Here is a 16,055-nt window from a genome sequence, read left to right on the forward strand (position 1 = left end):
ACTGCCTATTTCCTCTTCATTTGTTTGGTCTGGTGGGTTTTTACCTTGGTCCTTCATCTGCTGTGTGTATCTCTGTCTTCTTATTTTGCTTAACTTACTGTATTTGGGGTCCTTTTCGCAGGCTGCAGGTCTGTAGTTCCCATTGTTTTTGGTGTCTGCCCCCACTGGCTAAGGTTGGTTCAGTGGGTTGTGTAGGCTTCCTGGTGGAGGGGACTAGTGCCTGTGTTGTGGTGCATGGCTGAATCTTGCCTTTCTGGTGGGCAGGACCGCATCTGGCGGTGTGTTTTGGGGTGTCTGTGACCTTATTATGATTTTAGGCAGCCTCTCTGCTAATGGGTGGGGTTGTGCTCCTGTCTTGCTAGTTGTTTGGCATAGGGTGTCCAGCACTCTAGTTTGCTGGTCACTGTGTGGAGCTGGGTCTTAACATTGAGATAGAGATCTCTGGGAGAGCTTTCGCCGTTTTACATTACATGGAGCCAGGAGGTCTCTGGTAGACCAATGTCCTGAACTCGGCTCTCCCACTTCAGACGCACAGGCCTGACACCTGGCCGGAGCACCAAGACCCTGTCAGCCACACCGCTGCTAGTGTTGGAGGGTCTCCTGCAGAGGCGGGGGGTGGCTGTGGCTTACTGCAGGTACAAGGACACTGGCACCAGAAGTTCTGGGAAGTACTCCTTGGCATGAGCCCTCCCGGAATCTGCCATTAGCCCCACCAAAGAGTCTCCAGGCCCTAAATTTCTTAAATACGTGTAAAATCTATAGACTGAAAACTACAAAGCTTATTTAGAAATTTAATAATTTAGAAATTATTTACAGATTTAAAGAACTAAATTCAGAAATATGCCATACTCATGGATATATTTAAGATATCAATTCTTTTTTTTTTTTTTTTTTTTTTTTTGCGGTACGCGGGCCTCTCACTGCTGTGGCCTCTCCCGTTGCGGAACACAGGCTCCGGACGTGCAGGCTCAGCGGCCATGGCTCACGGGCCCAGCCGCTCTGTGGCATGTGGGATCCTCCCAGACCGGGGCACGAACTCGTGTCCCCTGCATTGGCAGGCAGACCCCCAACCACTGCGCCACCAGGGAAGCCCTAAGATATCGACACGTGGATGGACCTGGAGACTGTCATACAGAGTGAAGTAAGTCAGAAAGAGAAAAATATTGTATATTAACGCATATATGTGGAATCTAGAGCAATGGTACAGATGAAACTGTTTTCAAGGCAGAAACAGAGACAGAGACGGAGAGAACAAACGTATGGACATGAAGTGGGGAAAGGAGGGTGGAATGAATTGCAAGACTGGGATTGACATACATATACTAATATGTATAAAACAGATAACTAATGAGAACCTGCTGTATAGCACAGGGAACTCCACTTCACTGTACAGTAGAAACTAATACAACACTGTAAAGCAAATATACCCCAATTTTTTAAATTTAAAAATAAATAAATAAATAAAAATGATTTCAAGATACAGTATATTTTTATCTGTAAATTATACTTCAGCAAATTTAGTTTTTTAAAATTTCATTTACAACAGCACAAGAAATTTTAAACGTACACGGATAACAAAATATGCATAAGACCTATACTTGAAAACTACAAAACACTGCTGAACGGAAAGAGAGCTAAATAAATTGAAAGACACATCATATATATGAATTGAAAAACACTAGTATTTAAATACAAACTCTCCCCAAACTCATCTATACATCCAACACAATCCCAATCACAAACCCAGGAAGATTTTTTATAGAAAATGACAAGGTGCTTCTAAGAAATTCCATGAAAATACAAAAGATCTGGAATAGCAAAAACAACTTTGAAGAAAAATTACTTCGAATATCTGATTTAACATAAAACTAAAGTAATTAAGACAGTGAGGTATTGACTTAAGGAAAGGCATACAGATCCTTGGAACAGACTGAGTCCCGAAATAAATTCAAACATAAAGGTCAACTGATTTTCAACAAAAATACCAAAGTAAATCAATCAGAAAAAACAATCTTTTCAATAAACGGTACTGATACAACTACATATCCATATGCAAAAATTATTTATTTTTACTCTCAAATAAAACTATACACAAAAACTAACTTGAAATGGATGGATAATAAACCTAGTCATAAAAGCTAAGGCTTGGGCTTCCCTGGTGGCGCAGTGGTTGAGAGTCCACCTGCCGATGCAGGGGACACGGGTTCGTGCCCTGGTCCGGGAAGATCCCACATGCCATGGAGCGGCTGGGCCCGTGAGCCATGGCCGCTGAGCCTGTGTGTCCAGAGCCTGTGCTCCGCAATGGGAGAGGCCTCAACAGTGGCCCACATACCACAAAAAAAAAAGCTAAGGCTAGGGACTTCCCTGGTGGTCCAGTGGTAAAGAATCCGCTTTCCAATGCAGAGGATGCAGATTTGATCCCTGGTCAGGGAACTAAGATCCCACATGCCACAGGGCAACTAAGCCCATGTGCTGCAACTACTTAGCTCCCGCACCTCAATGAGAGAGCACGCGTACTGCAAACTACAGAGCCCATGCGCCCTGGAGCCTGAGTGCCACAACTAGAGAGAGAAAACCTGCGCACCACAACAAAGAGCCCCTGCTGCAACAAAAGATCTTGCACGCCTCAATGAAGACCCCGCGTGCTGCAACTAAGACCTGACAGAGCCAAAAAAGAAAGAAAGAAAATAAATTTTAAAAATAACAAAGAAAATAAAATAAAAACTAAAAGATAAGGCTAAAACTATTAAGTTTCTAGGAATAAACACATGAACATATTCTTGATCTTGCAATAGGTCTTCTAGTCAGAATACAATGACTACAGCCCACAAAAATATAATAATTAAAAAATGGAACTTCATCGAAATTAAAACTTGTGCTTTTCAAAGGACACCACTGAGATAATGAAAAGGTCAGCCACAGAATACATGGATGGATGGATGAATGAATGTGTGGGTGGATGGATAGATATGGAAAGAGCTACATAGATAGAGATGGATGGAGACAGAGATATCCCCATCTATTTCTAATGATCTATAAAACAGAAGATCTGTATCCAGAATATGTAAAAAACCCTTACAACTTAATAATAGAAAAGAAAAACCAACAAGTTTTTAAAAGAGGCAAAGATCTGAACAGACACTTTACAAAAGAACATTCTAAAAATGGCCAATATGGGCCACCCTGGTGGCGCAGTGGTTAAGAAAATGCCTGCCAATGGAGGGGATGCGGGTTCAAGCCCCGGCCCAGGAAGTTCCACCTGCCATGGAGCAACTAAGCCCGTGCACCACAACTACTGAGCCTGAGCTCTAGAGCCCACAAGTCACAACTACTGAAGCCCACCCGCCTAAAGCCCGGGTTCTGCAACAAGAGAAGTCATGACAATGAGAAGACCGCGCACCGCAACGAAGAGTAGCCCCTGCTCACCGCAACCAGAGAAAGCCCACACACAGCAACAAAGACCCGACACAGCCAAAAATAAATAAATAAATAAATTTATATATTAAAAAAGGAATGGCCAATACACACACTGAAAAGATATTCAAAATCATTAGTCAGCAGGGAAATGCAAATTAAAACCACAATGAGTTGCCACTATCGTTACCATTTTAAAAGAAAACTATAATTCAAAAGACAAACACCACTTAAATGAAATGAACAAATTACTTGAAAAACACAATTTACCAAATCTGACACAAGATTAAATACAAAATATAAATAATCCTGTACCTATTTGAAAATTTGAATTCATAATTTACAAACTCACACCAAGAAATCTCCAAGCCAAGATGGTTTTATTGGTGAATCCTATAAAATATTTCATAAAGCTATAACTCCAATCATACACAAAGTCTGTTAGAAAAATCCTTAATGAAATATTAGCAAATTGATCCCAGTAATTTTAAATACTAATATTCTTCACCCATTCCTCAATGTAAAATGGGAATAGTAATTTTTAAAAATGTAATAAAGCCTTAGAAAATGTGACAGAAACCTACAATAATTATCCCTAAATGATAAAATATGAGAACTACTTATCTGGACTCAAAAATTAGTCAAAAGTGACAACTACCTTGATTATCACTTACAGTAAAATCCTATGAGGTTTGGCAAAAATATTAAATACATAATTTGAGTAGTCACTGGGATAAAGAAATACAATATTTTTAGTTGTGATACAGTTTTATGACTGGATAACTAGACTCAAATTTTAAAAGACTATTAGATTTACAAGGAAATTAAGTAAAATAATAGACTGTTCTTGTAATAAGAACGTGGAAATGAAAAAAAAAACTCCATTTGCAAATTTCAAATGATACGAGAAAAGTACAATACATATTACTTGTAAGCAACTATAAAATTTAAGTGAATAGCATAAACCAAAATCTGTATAAGATATAGTCTGCTCCTGAATAGAAAAATATAGTAAACTACTGATTCTCCCCAAAAAGTAACATATAAAGGTATGCATTTTCAATTAGAATTCCAACAGACTATTTTTGGATCTTCAATACAATCACATTAAAATTCACAATTTGTATGGAAACAAAAAAGACCCCGAATAGCCAAAGCAATCTTGAGAACGAAAAATGGAGCTGGAGGAATCAGGCTCCCTGACTTCAGACTATACTACAGAGCTACAGTAATCAAGACAGTATGGTACTGGCACAAAAACAGAAATATAGATCAATGGAACAGGATAGAAAGCCCAGAGATAAACCCACACACATATGGTCACCTTATCTTTGATAAAGGAGGGAAGGATATACAGTGGAGAAAAGACAGCCTCTTCAATAAGTGGTGCTGGGAAAACTGGACAGCTACATGTAAAAGTATGAAATTAGAACAATCCCTAACACCACACACAAGAATAAACTCAAAATGGGTTAAAGACCTAAATGTAAGGCCAGACACTATCAAACTCTTAGAGGAAAACATAGGCAGAACACTCTATGGCATAAATCACAGCAGGATCCTGTTGGACCCATCTCCTAGAGAAATGCAAATAAAAACAAAAAAAAACAAATGGGACCTAATGAAACTTAAAAGCTTTTGCACAGCAAAGGATACCATAAACAAGACCAAAAGACAACCCTCAGAATGGGAGAAAATATTTGCAAACGAAGCAACTGACAAAGGACTAATATCCAAAATTTATAAGCAACTCTTGCAGCTCAATAACAAAAAAACAAACAACCCAATCCAAAAATGGGCAGAAGAACTAAATAGACATTTCTCCAAAGAAGATATACAGATCGCCAACAAACACATGAAAGAATGCTCAACATCATTAATCATTAGAGAAATGCAAATCAAAACGACAATGAGATATCATCTCACACCGGTCAGATTGGCCATCATCAAAAACTCTAGAAACAATAAATGCTGGAGAGGGTGTGGAGAAAAGGGAACCCTCTTGCACTGCTGGTGGGAATAATGTAAATTGATACAGCCACTATGGAGAACAGTATGGAGCCTAAGTGTCCATCAACAGATGAATGGATAAAGAAGATGTGGCACATATATACAATGGGATATTACTCAGCCAGAAAAAGAAATGAAACTGAGTTATTTGTAGTGAGGTGGATGGACCTGGAGTCTGTCATACAGAGTGAAGTAAGTCAGAAGGAGAAAAACAAATACCGTATACTGACACATATATATGGAATCTAAGAAAAAAAAATGTCATGAAGAGACTACGAGTAGGATGGGAATAAAACACAGACCTACTAGAGCATGGACTTGAGGATATGGGGAGGGGGAAGGGTAAGCTGTTACGAAGTGAGAGAGTGGCAATGGACATATATACACAACCAAACGTAGGGTGGATAGCTAGTGGGAAGCAGCCGCATGGCACAGGGAGATGAGCTAGGTGGTTTGTGACCACCTAGAGGGGTGGGATAGGGAGGCTGGGAGGGAGGGAGATGCAAGAGGGAAGAGATATGGGAAAATATGTATATTATGTATAACTGATTCACTTTGTTGTAAAGCAGAAACTAACACACCATTGTAAAGCAATTATACTCCAATAAAGATGTTAAAAAAAAAATTCAGTGGATGAACAGCCTAAAGAAAAGCTTTAAAATAACAGAAATTAAAACTAAGACATTGGCTTGACATAGCAGATAAATGTCTATACCTCAAAGCCAAAAAATATTTCTTATAATAATATATACTAATAATAAAATCAATGACAATAGTATAGAATTAAATATTAATATTTACTGTAAATATTAATATGTAAATATATATAGAATTTAATAGAAATACAGAAAAAGATATTCCCTTATATATAGAACCTAAATATACCTCATAGTGCCAATTCAGTTCACTGATAAAAATATTAACTATTTAGAGGAAGAGATAAATTTTTAACATGTTAGCACAATCAGCTACTCATCTGAAGAAAGTGGACCACAATCTTATCCTAAATCCAAAAGTAAATATCAAACTAAGTAAGACTTAAATGCTAGAATATAATATAAAATCTTCCAAGATAATCCTTTATAGATTATAAAATTTTATTGAAAAGCATTAAAGATTTAAATAAATGAAAAGACACACAAAGTTCATAGATAGAATGACTCACTATCATAAACATGCCAATTCTCTCTCAGATGATCTATAGACTCAAAGACAGTCCCATCAAAATTTCGCGCTTATTTGATTTTGTTTGTTAGCAACTTGGCAAGATATTTCTAAAACGAACAGTAGCAAGAACAGGTGAAACATTCCTGAAGAAAAATTTTCAAGGATGTCAACCATCAGGTTATCAAGACTTATTATAAAACTAAATTAATTAAAAGAACATGGCACAGAAATAAACAAAACTTCCATTGGAGAATGTGGAGAAAAAGCCCATAGGTATACACTACAGAGTAGCTTTTCAGGTAACTATGTAAAGGAAACAGTATTTCATAAATGGTGGTGAGACAATTTGTTAGTATTATGGAAAGAAATAAAATTAGTTCCCTAAGCCAAACCATAAAACAGTTAATTCTATGATAATGTAAAACCAATGAACATTTTAGGAAATAATATGAAAGATCTTTCTGACCTCAACCTAGAAAAGGTTTACCTAAATAAAATTAAAAAGCAAATCAAACCATAAAGGAAAAGACTGATACATTTGTTATCATTCAAATAAATTAAAATTAATTTCTGCTTCTGCAAAGACTTATAAAGATAAGTCATGAGTTAGGAAAATTTATTTTCAATATCTATAACTGACAAGTTTATTCTTCAGGATATTTAGAGAACTACAATGCAGTTAAGAAAAGACCAACAACCCAATAGCAAGTGGGCAAAAGATTTTGCAAAAGAGGAATCACAAATGGCCAAAACACAGGAAAAAATGTTCAACTAAATTATTAATCAGGAAAATGTAAATTTTAAAAAATGAATTCCATGTTATACCTGCTATAATTACAAAGTTAGAAGTCTGATAATATCAAGTGTTGGTCAAATGCATAGTGACCAAAACTCTAAACAATGGTAGAATTATAAATGGATGAAACTACTGAAAAAAATGAGTTTTGCATTTCTAGTAAGTTGAGAATGTATACATCCAATGCCTGAGCAATCACCTTCCTTATACATGCTAGAGCAGGGGTAGGTAAATTGTGTCTGCATGCTAAATCCAGAAGCCACCTGTGTTGTATTTGTATAATCCATGAGCTGAGAATGGTTTTCACATATTTAAGTGGTTAAAAAAAAAATCAAAAGAAAGATATTTCTTGACACGTGAAAATTACACTAAATTCAAAATTCAGTGCTGATAAAGTTTCATTGGAAACAAACACACTAATCCCTTCTTGTATTGTCTATGACTGCTTTCATGCTAAAAAGTCAGAGCTGAATGCTGCAACAGAGAAAGCATACCTATAAAGCCTAAAATATTTACTATCTGGTCTTTCAGAGAAAAGGTCTGACAATTCCTGTCCTAAAGAAATATATTCTAAACTTGTTTTTGACAGACTCACCACAAGAAATAGATTTCACATTGAACTCCATACATGGTACTTTCTTGTATGAATCAGAAAACATGCAAGGATGTTCATAGAGGAAAGATTTATAGCGGAAAAACTAGAAACATCAAGAAGTATTGGATTGGCCAAAAGGTTCATTCGTTTTTTTCTTTAGGATGGCTCTAGTAGCATTTAGCTGTCTTTAAACTTCATTCAAAACAATATTGTTAGGTTGTATTGTGACAGCTGTCTTATCAGCAAGTACTTAAAAAAAAAAAACACATCAAAACTGGTGAACTTTTGTGTAGCCATTTTAATATTGAAGATGGAAGGAAGAAAGAAAGCAACATTTTTGGCATATTATGCTTTATTATTTCAAGAAAGGTAAAAACGCAACTGAAATGCAAAAAAAAAGATTTGTGCAGTATATGGAGAAGGTGCTGTGACTGACTGAACATGTCAAAAGTGGTTTGCAAAGTTTTGTGCTGAAGATTTGTTGCTGGACAATGCTCCACAGTCAAGTAGACCAGTTGAAGTTGACAGTGATCAAATCGAGACATTGAGAACAGTCAACGCTGTACCACATGGGAGATAGTAAACATACTCAAAATATACAAATCAAGCGCTGAAAATCATTTACACCAGCTTGGTTATGTTCATCGCTTTGATGTTTGGGTTCCACGTAAATTAAGTGAAAAAAACGTTCTTGACCGTATTTCCGCATGAGATTCTCTACTTAAACATAAGGAAAACATTCGTTTTTAAAACAAATTGTGCCAGGCGATGAAAAATGGATACTGTACAATAATGTGGAATGGAAGAGACTGTGGGGCAAGCGAAATGAACCACCACCAACCACACCAAATGCCGGTCTTCATCCAAAGAAGGTGATGTTGTGTACATGGTGGGACTGGGAGTCCTCTATTATGAGCTCCTTCTGGAAAACCAAATGATTAATTCCAACAAGAACTGTTCCAAATTAGACCAGCTGAAAGCAGCATTCGACTAAAAGCATCCAGAATTAGCCAACAGAAAATGCATAATCTTCCATCAGGATACTACAAGACTGCATGTTTCTTTGATGACCAGGCAAAAACTGTTACAGCTTGGCCGGGAAGTTCTGATTCATCTGCCATATTCACCAGACATTGCACCTTCGAATTTCCATTTATTTCAATCTTTTCAAAATTCTCTTAATGGAGAAAATTTCAATTCCCTGGAAGACTGTTAAAAGGCACCTGGAACAGTTCTTTGCTCACAAAGATAAAAGTTTTGGGAAGATGGAATTATGCAGTTGCCTGAAAAATGGTAGAAGTGGAACAAAAGGGTGAATACGTTGCTCAATAAAGTTCTTGGTGAAAATGAAAAATGTGTCTTTTATTTTTACTTAAAAACCAAAGGAACTTTTTGGCCAACCCAATATATATACACTAAAATGGATTTTGAAATTTTGATATACTTTAAACATAAGACCTAAAAATATAAAACTCCTAAAAGAAAACATAGGGGAAAACCTTCATGACACTGGATTAGGCAATGATTTCTTGGATATGACACCAAAAACACAGGCAACAAAAGCAAAAATAAACAAATGGGACTACTACATCAAATTTTTAAAACTTCTGGATGTCAAAAGAAACCACCAACAGAGTGAAAAGGTAATACATGGAATGGAAGCAAGTACTTGCAAATCATACATCTGATGGAGGTAATATCCAGAATATATAAAGAACTCTTACAAATCAACAGTAAGAAAAAAAAAACAAATAACCCAATTCAAAACTGGCGAAAGGACTTGAAAAGGACATTTCTCCAAGAAGACAAATGGTCAACAAGCATATCAAAAGATGCTCAACATTACTAATCATTAAAGAAATGCTAGTCAAAACTACAATGAGATATCACCTCACACCCATTAGGATGGTTATGATCAAAAACACAGAAAGTGAGAAGTGTTGACAAGGATGTGGAGAAATTGGAATCCCTGTTAATGCAAATGTAAAACGGTGCCACCGATCCTGAAAACAGTATGGCAAGTCCTCAAAAAAAATGAAAACAGAATTACCATATGAACAAGCAATCCCATTTCTGGGTAAATATCTAAGACAAATGAAAGCAGAATCATGAAGAGATATTTGCTTGCCATGTTCAGTGCAGCATCATTTACAAAAACCAAGAGGCAGAAGCAATCCAAATGCCCATCAACAGGTGAATGGATAAACAAAATGTGGTACTACCCATACAGTGGAATGTTATTCAGCCTTAAAAAGGAAGGACATCCCGATACATGTTACAACATGTATACACCTTAAGAGGGGAGGGAAATTTTTGTTCAATGAATATAGAAATTTCAGTTTTGCAAGATAAAATAGTTCTACAGATTTGTTGCACAAAAACATGAATGTACTTAATATTATGGAACTATACACTTAAAAATGATTAAGATGGGCTTCCCTGGTGGCGCAGTGGTTGAGAGTCCGCCTGCTCATGCAGGGGACACGGGTTTGTGCCCCGGTCTGGGAAGATCCCACATGCCTCAGAGCGGCTGGGCCTGTGGGCCATGGCCGCTGAGCCTGTGCATCCGGAGCCTGTGCTCCGCAATGGGAGAGGCCAAAACAGTGAGAGGCCCGCGTAGTGGAAAAAAAAAAAAAAAAGATTAAGATGGTAAATTTTTACATTATGTGGTTTTTTTTACCACAATTTAAAATGAATAAATAAAAATTATGTTTATATAATGAATTACTATACATCAGTGATGAATGTATGAGAGCTAAATGATCAGTACAAATCTCAAGAATATACAATAAGGGACTTCCCTGGTGGCACAGTGGTTAAGAATCCGCCTGCCAATGCAGGGGGACGTGGGTTCGAGCCCTGGTCCGGGAAGATCCACATGGCTCGGAGCAGCTAAGCCTGTGCGCCACAACTATTGAAGCCTAGACGCCTAGAGCCCGTGCTCTGCAACAAGAGAAGCCACTGCAATGAGAAGCCCACGTACCATAACGAAGAGCAGCCCCCACTCGCCACAACTAGAGAAAAACCATGCACAGCAATGAAGACCCAATGAGGCCAAAAATAAATTAATTTTAAGAAAAAGAATATACAATGATAAAACGAAGTGGTAACATATACAGTATGATTAAAAAATAACAGAGTTCATAAATAAGCAAAACTAAACAATATATTAATCAACAATGAAAATGTGCTTAAAAACTATAAAGAAAAGCAAGGAAAAATGGCAATAAATACATACTTATCAATAATTACTGTAAATGTCATGGGACTAAAAGCTCCGATCAAAATCATAGAGTGACTGATTGGATAATAAAACAAGAACGTAAAATATGCTGCCTACAAGAGACCCACTTTAGGGCAAAAGACATGAATGGATTGAAAGTGAGGGGATGGAAAAAGATATTTCATGCAAATGGAAATGACGAGAAAGTGGGGACAGCAACACTCATATCAGATAAAATAGACTTTAAAACAAAGGCTATAAAAAAAGGCAAAGAAGGATACTATATAATGATAAAAGGATCAATACAAGAAGAGGATATTACATTCATTAAGATAAATACACCTAATATAGGAGCACCCAAACACATAAAATACTAACAGACATAAGAGGACAAACTGACGGGAACACAATAATAGTAGATTTTAGAACCCCACTGACATCAATGGACAGATTTTCCAGACAGAAAACTAATAAGGCAACATAAACTCTAAATGACACAAAAGAACAGTTAGACTGAATTGATATCTATAGGACACTACAGCCAAAACAGGCAGAACACACATTCTTTTCAAGAGCGCGTGAAACACTCTCTAGGATAGACCACAGTCTGTGGCCCAAAACAAGCCTCAACAAATTCAAAAGGACAGAAATTAGTTCAAGCATCTTCTCTGACCACAAAGGCATGAAACTAGAAATCAACCAGAGAGAAAAACAAGAAAAAAAAACGATTACATGGAGACTAAACAACATGCTACTAAAAAACTAATGGGTCAACAATGAAATCAAAGAGGAAATAAAAAAATACCTCGAGATAAATGACAATGAAAACACAACCATATAAAATCTATGGGATGCAACAAAAGCAGATCTAAGAGGGAAGTTCACAGTGATACAGGCCTTCCTCAAAAAAGAAGAAAAATCTCAAATAAGCAACCTAACCTACCACCTACAATAATTAGAAAAAGAAGAACAAACAAAACTTAATGTCAGAAGAAGGAAGGAAATAATAAAAATCAGGAAATAGAGATTTTTTTTTAAAAAATCAATAAAACCAAGAGTTGATTTTCTGAAAGGATAAACAAAATTGACAAATCACTGGCCAGGATCACTAGGAAGAAAAGAGAGAAAACCCAAATAAACAAAATAAGAAATGAAAGAGAAGAAATAACAACCAATACAGCAGAAACTCAAAAATCCTAAGAAATTACTATGAACAGTTATATGCCAATAAAATATACAACCTAGAAGAAATAGACAAGTTCCTAGAAACATACAGCCTGCCAAAACTGAATCAAGAAGAAACAGATAATTTGAACAGACCAATCGCTAGAAGTGAAACAGAATTTGTAATAAAAAACAAACAAACAAACGAAACCCTCCCTGAAAACAAAATCCAGGACCATAAGGCTTCATTGGGTAATTCTACCAAACATACATAGAAGAACTCATACCTATACTTCTCCAACTCTTCCAAAAGATTGAAGAGGAGGGTCAATGACTCCAGAAGTCATTCTACAAAACCACCTACACCCTAATACCAAAACCAGACAAAGAAAATACAAGAAGAGAAAATTACAGGCCAATATCTTTGATGAAAACAGGTGCAAAAATCCTCAACAAAATATTAGCAAACAGAATCCAACAACACATAAGAAGGATTATACAACATGATCAACTTGGATTTATTCCAGGGTCACAGGGAAAGTTCAACATATGCAGGGCAATCAATGTGATACATCACATCAACAAAAGACAAAAACCAACAGATGCAGAAAAAGCATTTGATAAAATTCAATATCCATTCATGATAAAAACTCTCACCAAAATGGGTATAGAGGGAACATATCTCAACATAATAAAAGCCATTTATGACAAACCCACAGTCAATACAGCACTCAGTGGTGAAAACCTGAAAGCTTTCCTGCTAAATTCTGGAACAACACGAGGACGCCCAATCTCACCGCTTCTATTCAAACATAGTATTGGAAGTCCTAGCCACAGAAATCAGACAAGAAAAAGAAAACGTATCCAAATTGGAAGGCAAGAGGTAAAACTGTCATTGTACACAGATGACACAATACTCTATATAGAAAACCCTAAAGACTCCACACAAGGGCTTCCCTGGTGGCACAGTGGTTGAGAGTCCACCTGCCGATGCAGAGGACACGGGTTCGTGCCCCGGTCTGGGAAGATCCCACATGCCGCGGAGCAGCTGGGTCCGTGAGCCGATCCCACATGCCGCGGAGCGGCTGGGCCCGTGAGCCACGGCCGCTGAGCCTGCGCATCTGGAGCCTGTGCTCTGAAACGGGAGAGGCCACAGCAGTGAGAGGCCAGCGTACCGCCAAAAAAAAAAAAAAAAAAAAAAAAGACTCCACACAAAAACTATTAGAATAAATGCATTCAGCAAGGTAAAAGGATACAAGCTTAATGTAAAGATATCTTGCATTTCTTTACGCTAACAATGAAATCACAAAAAGAAAGTTTAAAAAGAAATCCCATTTAAAATCGCATCAGGTGATATGATACTATACATAGAATATCTTAAAAATGCTACCAAAAAACTACTAGAGCTAATTGATGAATTTTGTAAAGTAACAGGACACAAAATTAATGCACAGAAATCTTTTACCAAGTATTCCTTTATTTCTACCAAATAACAATTATAATTCAAAACCTGTGATTCCAGTGAACTAGGGGGCAATTCAGAAATTAACACAACATTGTAAATCAACTATACTTCAATAAAAAAAATTTTTAATCTATTTTTTAAATATTTATTTATTTATTTGGCTGCGCCAGGTCTTAGTTGCGGCATGCGAAATCTTCGTGGTCATGTGCGGTATCTTTTTTAGTTGCGGCATGTGGGATCTTGAGCTGCGCGTGAGAACTCGTAGCTTCGGCATGTGGGATCTAGTTCCCTGACCAGGGATGGAACCCGGGCCCCTGCATTGGGAGCGTGGAGTCTTAATCACTGGACCACCAGGGAAGTCCCTCTCTATTCTATCTGAACTTCTTTCAAACTTCACATAAACTGGCAATGGTTAAGGGAACATGAATTAGGGTAATGCACCGTATATCAGTCACTTCCCCTATCACCATGTTATCTTGAATAATCCACAGCACAAATCCTCCAAATGATGAACTAGAAGTTGGACAACCCTACTCCCCCTTTTGATTTGCATAAAATATTGAAGGCTTTTTTCTTTTAAATCCCTTTCACTGAAAACACTACATATTTGGAAAGTCAATTCAGCCTTTTCATGTTTAAACCAAATTTCCCAAAGTCCTCACTGATGGAGTTACATTCTATCAGTTTATGTGTCCTAACAATTAGCAGACACTAGAGTCTGCTGAAAGTTTCAGAAGGATTGTGCCCTAGAAGGGCTGAACTTGATCTATAAAACCGAATATGTGAAGCCACAAGTCCTGGTGGCCTTGGGCAATGAACATATGGTAAGTCCGGTATTACACAAAACATTTTGATGCACTTGCCTGAGAAACAGTGAATCTCCTTTTTTCTGTACATCTACATCAAGACAAAATGGTAGGCCTCAAATGACCAGCTATGGAATCAAGCACTTCCTGAATACCATCTATGTAGCAGTCTGCCTTTATCTCTCCTGAATAGGTGTCTGTGTTCCTGAGTTCCCTTCACGGAGGCAGGCCAGTCTCCTCTTCCAAGCTAGTCACTTCTCTGCCTTCAACAGCCCCAGAAAAGGGGAGATAAAGGTAATCTTTACCACACCATTTGCACTTAACATTTGGTATAAACTCCTCTGCTTGTAAACCTCCAGCCTAAAAATGTTTGCAGGGATGAAGCAAAAAAAGCACCAGGCACCAGAAACATAAACCCCAAATGTTGTGTGTACAGACCCATTGTATAGCAGCTAGGTTACTGCCTTAAGATTTCTGCTACCACTTTAAGATTGTTGTTACTGCAACATCTTTAACAAATAAAGCATCAGATTAAAACCATCATTAGAAAGCTATTTGATTGATTTCTATTACTAGTATACAGACTTGAGCAAAGGCATATCCAGAAGCAGGAAATCAAAAACTATTTGCTAAAAGTGAGACATAATGGCTGAGGGATACCTTCTAACAGCCATGTTTTACTTTTTGATCTTGTTCCCCCTGACCACAGATGACTGGTTCAAAGATAAACATCAGATGCGAGCTGGCCCAATCATAATCTTCTTCCTAGGAACTTAAAATCTAAAATGGATAAAAAGAAAGACTAAAAGTCATTGGAGCATAACTGTTTTCTAGCAGTACTAGAGAGAGCAGGCCCACAATCACATTTCACTGAGTTCCCTGGGGGAAATTTGTTCTTCACCTCCTCCCTAAATTCTGTGAAATACCGCAATATACTTCTAAAGTTTTTTTCAGGATAAGCGAGCAAGAGTCTATTTTTCTTGCTTACATGCAACAAAGATATTCAATAACTAAACCCAATGAGGATCAGAAGAGCTAGTTACTTCTCAACATGTAGTCTGAAAACTGTTATCACTCAAAAAATATAAACAAACTAATTCCAAAGAGAAAGAAGGTACTCACAGATCCTTCTGGTGAAAGTAAACAAAAAACAAAAGAAATGAACATTCCCCTTGACTCAGGAATTCTAGATGATAAAATTTATCCTTCATAAACAACTGCATGAACATCCTTTGATGATTCATCAATTCTATTCTTAGATTCACTAAACTTATTGTGGTAATCATTTCACGATGTATGTAAGTCAAAACATTATGTCAATTATATGTCAATAAAACTGGAAGAAAAAGTCTATCCTTAGAATTTACCTACAAAAACACTTCAGCAAGTAGACAAAGATGTGTATAGAAATGCAT

At 37.0% G+C, this 16,055-nt stretch overlaps 1 protein-coding gene across 8 annotated transcripts in view; it reads right to left on the bottom strand.

Moving 5' to 3' along the window:
* The window catches only part of ZMYM4 (zinc finger MYM-type containing 4), a 207,923-nt gene that overhangs the window by 96,680 nt on the left and 95,188 nt on the right, over positions 1 to 16,055 (bottom strand). The gene's annotated exons all lie outside the window — the stretch shown is intronic.

Source organism: Physeter macrocephalus, chromosome 3 (assembly GCF_002837175.3).
Source record: "Physeter macrocephalus isolate SW-GA chromosome 3, ASM283717v5, whole genome shotgun sequence".
Taxonomy (NCBI): domain Eukaryota; kingdom Metazoa; phylum Chordata; class Mammalia; order Artiodactyla; family Physeteridae; genus Physeter; species Physeter macrocephalus.